Source organism: Salvelinus alpinus, chromosome 31 (assembly GCF_045679555.1).
Source record: "Salvelinus alpinus chromosome 31, SLU_Salpinus.1, whole genome shotgun sequence".
NCBI lineage: Eukaryota > Metazoa > Chordata > Actinopteri > Salmoniformes > Salmonidae > Salvelinus > Salvelinus alpinus.
In genome coordinates, this window is record NC_092116.1 from 10,596,677 (window position 1) to 10,604,794 (window position 8,118).

Genomic DNA, 8,118 nt, shown 5'->3' on the forward strand with positions numbered 1-8,118 from the left:
CTCTTGGTAGATAATGCGGTCGGCATTTGATTGTAAGGAATTCTAGGTCAGGTGAACAAAAGGACTTTAGTTCCTGTATGTTGTTATGATCACACCACGTCTCGTTAATCTTAAGGCATACACCACCGCCCTTCTTCTTACCAGAGAGATGTTTGTTTCTGTCGGCGTGATGCGTGAAGAAGCCAGGTGGCTGTACCGACTCTGATGACGTATCCCGAGTGAGCCATGTTTCCGGGAAACAGAGAATGTTACAATCTCTGATGTCTCTCTGGAAGGCAACCCTTGCTCGGATTTCGTCTACCTTGTTGTCAAGAGACTGGACATTGGCGAGTAGTATGCTCGGGAGAGGTGCGCGATGTGCCCGTCTACGGAGCCTGACCAGAAGACCGCTCCGTCAGCCCCTTCTGCGGCGCCGTTGTTTTGGGTCGCCGGCTGGGATCCAATCCATTGTCCTGGGTGGTGGAACAAACAGAGGATCCGCTTCGGGAAAGTAATATTCCTGGTCGTAATGTTGGTGAGTTGATGTTGCTCTTATATCCAATAGTTCCTCCCGACTGTATGTAATAAAACCTAAGATTTCCTGGGGTAACAATGTAAGAAATAACACATAAAAAACACAAAATACTGCATAGTTTCCTAGGAACGCGAAGCGAGGCGGCCATCTCTGTCGGCGCCGGAAGATGCAGATGTGGCCAGGGCAATAAATTGATCACCATAATAAAATCACCATAATTTGCAAATAAATTCATTAAAAATCCTACAATGTGATTTTCTGGATTTTTTCCCCCTCATTTTGTCTGTCATATTTGAAGTGTACCTATGATGAAAATTACAGGCCTCTCTCATCTTTTTAAGTGGGAGAACTTGCACAATTGGTGGCTGACTAAATACTTTTTTGCCCCACTGTATATTTTGATTTGTTTAATATTTTTGGTTACTACATGATTCCATATGTGTTATTTCATAGTTTTGATGTCTTCGCTATTCTTTAATGTAGAAATAAAGAAAAACCCATGAATGAGTAGGTGTGTCCAAACTTTTGGCTGGTGCTGTACATACATACAGTGCATTCGGAAAGTATTCAGACCCTTTACTCAGTACTTTGTTGAAGCACCTTTGGTAGCGATTACAGCCTTGATTCTTCTTGGGTATGACACTACAAGTTTGGCACACCTGTACACCTACCTATATATCTCCCATTTTTATCCTTTCAAGCTCAAGGACATTCAGAGGCTTGTCCCGAATCCACTCCTGTGTTGTCTCGGCAGGGTCATAGGGTCATTGTCTTTTTGGAAGGTGAACCTTTGTCCCAGTCTGAGGTCATGAGCGCTCTCAATATTGTTTTTCATGGTCTGTGAGTCCTTTACGTGCCTTTTGGTTAACTCCAAGTGGGCTGTCATGTGCCTTTTACTGAGGAGTGGCTTCCGTCTGGCCACTCTACAATAAAGGTGTGATTGGTTGAGTGCTGCAGAGATGTTGTCCTTCTGGAAGGTTCTACCATCTCCACAGAGGAACTCTGGAGCTCTGTCAGAGTGACCATCGGGTTCTTGGTCACCTCCCTGACCAAGGCCCTCCTCAGTTTGTCTGGGCTGCCAGCTCTAGGAAGAGTCTTGGTGGTTCCAAACTTCTTTCATTTAAGAATGATGGAGGCCACTGTGTTCTTGGGGACCTTCAATGCTGCAGAAATGCATGCAATGCATGCATTGTCAACTGTGGGGCCTTATATAGACAGGTGTGTGCCTTTCCAAATCATGTCCAATCAATTGAATTTACCACAGGTGTACTCTAAGTTTTAGAAACAACTCAACGATGATCAATGGAAACAGGATGAGCTCAATTTCGAGTCTCATAGCAAAGGGTCTGAATACTAATGTAAATAAGGTTTTTCTGTTTTAAATTTTTTATACATTTGCTAACATTTCTAAAAACCTGTTTTCCCATTGTCATTATATATACACACATTTTGCTAGGTAGCGTTATCTAGCGCTAGTCGGTTGTATCTGCTCCAACAGTGCAGACAGATGAACTCATTTCACCTTTTCATAAGTCTCTCTTGTGCTTATTAACTTTCACTATGACTATGCACATCAATTAATATCAGTGGACTTTCGGCATTTCAGCAAGTACGGCCCTAGTGTAGTCCAGGTGCTTGTTAAGGAAAGTACCATGGGGCTCCAATCCATCAGAGTGGCGAGATGAGAGCTACACACACAGACACAGAGCGAGAGAGAGGCAAGTAGACTCCCTGGGCTGTATATTACATGTGCGTGAGGAGGGTTGCCCCCCTCTCCCTCTTCAGCTTGCTGATTTTCCCCTATCAGCAGAAAGCCTGGCTGAGCTGAGCTAATTGAGATGGGAGGCCTGGCGGGGGAGTGGGCCCTCCACAGAGTAGACCCTCCACGTCACTTCCTCTCTCTCTCTGCAAACACTGCTGTGCCACTGAGACCCAAACTTCCAACACAGCCCAAACCTGTCCCGCCCATACCAAAAAGAAATACAATTGTTTAAATGCATTGGGAATATGTGAAACATACATAATTTTTTTTTTAACCTTTATTTAACTAGGCAAGTCAGTTAAGAATAAATTCTTATTTTCAATGACAGCCGAGGAACAGCGGGTTAACTGCCTTGGTTCTGGGGCAGGACTACAGATTTTTACCTTGTCAGCTCGGGCATTTGCTCTTGCAACCTTTCGGTTACTAGTCCAACACTCTAACCACTAGGCTACCTGCCGCCCCTAGGGATAGGGATTGGTATGAAACTACACAAATACAAATTTTAACAATTACTGTGGCAATGCATAATTTCTGATGTATGTTTCATCCTTTAGAATTTGGAAAAAGTAGTTCCCTACAGATATATTTTCATTTTTTAAACTTAGTTCTAAAGGAAGGTACAAACAAACAGCTAATCCACCATCATCCTTATCCACACAAACAGATAGCAGCTCTCATAGAACAGGAAACTACTTTTTTTAGGCAGTAATCTTTATAAAACAGCATTACAAGCTTGGAGATTAAATTGGCTGCTGTTCTGCATTTTCTATATCTGGGAGCAACGGCAAACAACAGAGGCAGATTTAACCCGATCTATTTGAGGGTAGCAAGACATTTTATGGTGTTCCGTAGCCCCTGGGGGTCCCATTGTAAAAGCCATCACAAGCTGTTGAGATGGCGACCCAGAGAGTTGTTTTTCATTGTAACCTGCACTCAGGGAGTGGTGAGTGTCTAAAAAAAACGCCTTTTACACAGAAAGTCACATTCGGGTTTCAGCTGTCCAACATCGGCTGCCTGGTTGTTAGCACGGCTAATGTCTCGTTAAGCCGCACAATAGAGGGAGTTATAGACTTTTTGGTCAAAGTAGCACCTCGTAAGAACGGGAAAGGTTGCTGGTGCACAAAACAATAGGTATCCTTATGTACAATCGTTCTCATGCCCTGGCACAAGCATTTTAGTGTTATTAGTTGATTATCTGCTGGGGCACGCCTTACCGGCCCACCAAGCCCCCACCCATCCAATAAAAAGTTTAACATTTGGGCTAATCCTTTATTAATTTTCATGGTCCACTACCAACAGAGAGTGAGAGAGGGAAAGAGCGCGAGAAAAGCGTTTTACATTATCAGGGAGATAATTACAAAGCAATCATGAAAAGTTGTTTCCTGGCAAAGTGGTAAACAAGCCAAGGGCTCTGCTTTTCCTTCTCCAGAGTAACTAATGCTGGTTCCGTCTTCTATTCATCAGAGTCGCTCCTTGGACTTAATTTTGCCCTCATCATGCAGCCAGATTGTGTCTATTTTACCGTTGAGGGAAGGAAACGCTCTCTCAGTCTCTTTCCTCTCTTTGCTCTGGAAGATCTTCTGCAGGCTTTCTCACCTATCGCCGCTCGGCAACAGAACTTTCCATGACCCCTTTCACCCAGACATGTCCCCCTAACGGGACCCAGGGAACACAAGGTTGCGTTTGACACTGGAATATCATCCCCACCTGTCTCCGACACCATGGAATCTTGGCCTGTGGCACGGGTTCAAGAGTCCAAGACAAGAACAAGCTGCCCCAGGCATCCAGTGGCTTGACAGTCAATACGTTTGTTTTTATACATTGATATGGGCTGCTAATGTTGTCTCTGTTATGTCATTCTGTCTGTCAGAATGATGGGTTGAATACATTTGCTGACCGCTATTGCCGAGCATATTTGTATCACGGCCTAGTGCATTCAGTGCAGCAAGGTTTATAAGGTGATGTAATGAATACATGTGCTTTGTTGTTCCAGGCCGTTCTGGGTTGTTCTGTCCAGGAAAACTGCTTATTTGGCCTCCGTGACATTTCATCCTCTGAAAACAAATTGTCTATCCATAGGAATAGTAGGCGCAGAATCCATAATGAATACTTTGTGCCAGAATGTGGGTACAATACTCGTTGCGAAAAGCAATCTGCACTGACAAATGACAGTGTAAGGATTTTGCCGTGTGTATGCTGTTTGCAGTGCATCATCAAGAGCTTTAATTGTAGACTTTAATCATGCTGCGATTTAGCTTGTAGCCATACAAGATTATACTCCTACTGATCAGCGGATGTTTAGTGCTGAATCCTTGAATCAGTTACTGTACAATAAATGGAACAAATCAAGGCTCTAACAATATTTACATGTACAATGTGTGCTCCTACATGTGCGTCGAGCATGATGCTTCCTCCATAGCCTCGGGTCACTATCGTGCACATAAATCAGCCGCCGTGCTTAGTGCCCCGCAGCCTGTCAAATTACAACCCTGACGTGTAGTCATTACTTGGGGAACAAACAACATTGGAATCAGTAAATTATCCATGGGATCGATAAACATGACAAACAGAGCGCTCATTTCAACATTGAATCAATCTGCATAGCCTTTTTTCTCTCCCCCCCCCCCCCCCATTTATCTTTGACACGGGTCAATGTCAGGGGTTGTTGCAGGTCCGTTCTGATGGATCTGTTCCTCTTGACGGCTTGTCTCTGATTTATGGTTGTTTTCCAGAGGAGTTGGCCCATAAGCTCATCTCTGTCTGTAGCTGCAGCCAGCTCACATAATGCTTGTCATGCTATTCCATTACTCTTCTTATTGCATTACTTCACCTTTTGATCTGAAACAAGGGTCTGTTTTATGGTGAGCGTACGTATGTTTCATTTGTGTGTTTTAAACCACCTGGGTCTTCTTGGACAACATAATAAGCTCTTCACATTGACTTGAGCATTTCTGGTTCTAACATAGGCTAGCTACAGTAACTCCTAGCTGACTTTATTAGTTCATGAAGTGGGCCGTGTCAACGGGGCACCAGCCCATGGGTGTATGCTGCCGCGGTGCCAGTGGAAGTTCAAGTGGGGGGTCGGTGAGTGTGTGGTGGGGGGGGGGGGGGGGGCGTCCTACCTGGCTGATGACATCTGAGGTTTATCATGCTGGCTGGTGGAGCATGAAGCAAGGCGCAGAGAGCATGGTCACCTTACCCCGAGCCTCATTGTGACAGCAGCCAGCGAGTCAACTAAGAACCCCATTGGAAATCAATAACCACCACTCTTTAATTGTGGAGAAAAAAAGAATCCCTGTTTACAGCATCACAGGACAACCTGACTTTGATTCCCCCCCCCCTCCCTCTCTTTTGTCTTTTCTCTTCCACAGTGGAGCAGGATTTGCTTGCTGGCTGATTATGTGGTAGATTATGAAACTTGAGCCTCCTGTTTTTGTTTTGGAGTCTATTTGAAATGCATAGGGAACTGTTCTGGTTGACTTCAGAGCGCTGCGGGCGTTTTGTGTTTTATCTCGGCGAGTGTTTTGCTGGTCTGCTGGCTGTTGCTCTCTAATGATGGCTCTCATACTGTGCCTTCCTGGCTACAGTGCACTCTGCAGCGCCCCCTGTCCACTCTGTGAGGTTACTGCCAGACCCAACTATAGGCATTGCGAACAGCAGATCCAGCAACCTCCTATTCCCAACTTCACAGTATCTTATTGTATGTGATTTGTCACCATGGCATGTAATGACTCAACGTTTATGCTTAGATACTAGCCATCCTTGAACAGTAGCAACATTAAATGTGGGTCTGTTAGTTTTCCACATCGGTTTTGGTCTTTTCGCCTCCATTGGCTTTCTTCGAGAGGTGTCAGACTGGGCTTATGAGGTGCCACCTTTCCACATCACCGTAGTTCATACGTACCTGTTCAAGCGTCTCCTATTAGCGCATCACCTGGGGAGGGACGGGCATCCAAAACGCTGATTAGGCCCTCTTTGGCTAATTAACTGCCAGGGCCACAGTTTTCCATTTGCATCGCTTATTGGAGGGCCTCTGTGCTGTCCTTCATCTGTCATTCCTGTGATTTATGCCCTTTAAGCCGCAATTTGTGCCATAAAAATGTATAAATAGCCAGAATGAGCAAAGCATTTATTGCTCTCATTAAAGTGCCAGGGAATATGGAGTGTGCTGCGACGTCGCCTTCCATTTTAGATGACAGCAAGGTTTCCCTTTTAATTACTAGAGACTGGAGAAAACTTGTCCTGGAAGTATTACATTTTCTTTTGCATTCAAAGAAATTCCTGGCGGTTCCTGTAAAGAGGACCTAATTACTGTATGAGGATGTTGTTGGTACTTTAAAACCCTGCTAGCAGGCTGGCTCTTCCTTTTTTCCCTCCTTTCCCCCCTCTTTTCTTTTGCTCTGCGGCTATTTGGGGGAACAGCCTGCTTAATTATTTATACCTATCCTTTACGGTATGAAAATCGTGAGGACACTAACATGCATACTACAGAGGAAATCTACTATTCACCCCCTGTGTGCCTAGTTTAAACTTCAGCTCTCTCCAAATCCTTTTCTCTGTCAAGTCACGTTAATCAGTGGAGTGCCAGTGCTCAGGTGAATCCTGAACAGATGGCTTATTTTGCTCGTACTTGCTTGCACACTCAGACACCTACGCACACTGAAATGCACACATACATAGTACACACACACACACCAGAAGCACTGCCTGAAATATACCCACGCAAAGATCAGCAAACTTTCTCATATACACATACTGTACATCTCTCCCTCTTGTACATGTACACAGAGCCAGATAGACTTCGAAAATAGGCCTACACACAGGCTTAAGTTTATCTTTGGAATTGCTGCATTTTCACAGCCACACAGAGTTAAGAATTTTCTTCTCAAATTTTCCCAACTGCTTTTTTTGTGCATTGTTAGAGTCCTTTCACTCTTTAATTGACTTTAATCTTCATTAATTCTTTATCTCGCAACAACTTTGTCTTGTGCGTGGGGACTGCATGAAAATGTAGTTTAGTTCCTTCAGAACAGGGCTTCCCGAGGGAGGATGAATGGCTGGTGTGAGCAGATCACATTTGATTATGGAGGAGGGGGGGGGGGCTTTAAAATGGAGCCTGTAGTGTTTCAGCAGAAACAAACAGTGGTGTGGCCTCCCCTGGGAAGACTGCGATTTCTCCCTCAGAAGGCAGCCCCCTGGAGAAGTTGTTTTATCTACGACTGCTGATAACTTTGGGGGTTTAAACACTGCGCCTGCCGGCTGCTTGTTCTTGTGCGTCGCTCACTCGCACATAGCGATGATATCGTGTAAGCTGACAAAAAAAAAGGATGATTAAAAAAAACTATTGTGGAATGACTTCATCTGGTATTCACCAGGATGGCGTTTTTAATTTTTGTAACAGCCTCACAATATAAACTCACTGCCACTCACTGCTCACTGCGAATTTACATATAAAGTGTCTGATAAGCATATTTTTGTATTGCCAGTGCTAGTTTGCACATTTTTGATGCAAAACATAAAGGGGAATAAATGCGAGTGGTGTGTTTTGGGTATCTATTAAAAACGTTGAACCGCATGGTGTTTCTCGGTTTGGGTGAGGGGCGGGGGGGGGTTGAGGAAGTGAAAGGGGAGGGAGGGAGCCGTGACAGGGAGAGAACGCACGCTAGAGATTTGTCTCCACACTGTCGGGAGGATTTACGACCCAGGTGTGGGGACATCCATCAACGTAGCTCACGCCAAAGACAACTTTGTCTCTTTGTGCAATTTGTAAGGCTGTCCAGACAAATTGATCCTTAACAAGGAGCAGTCTGACTCCCAACGGAGGTGGAGCCTCTAAGAAGGC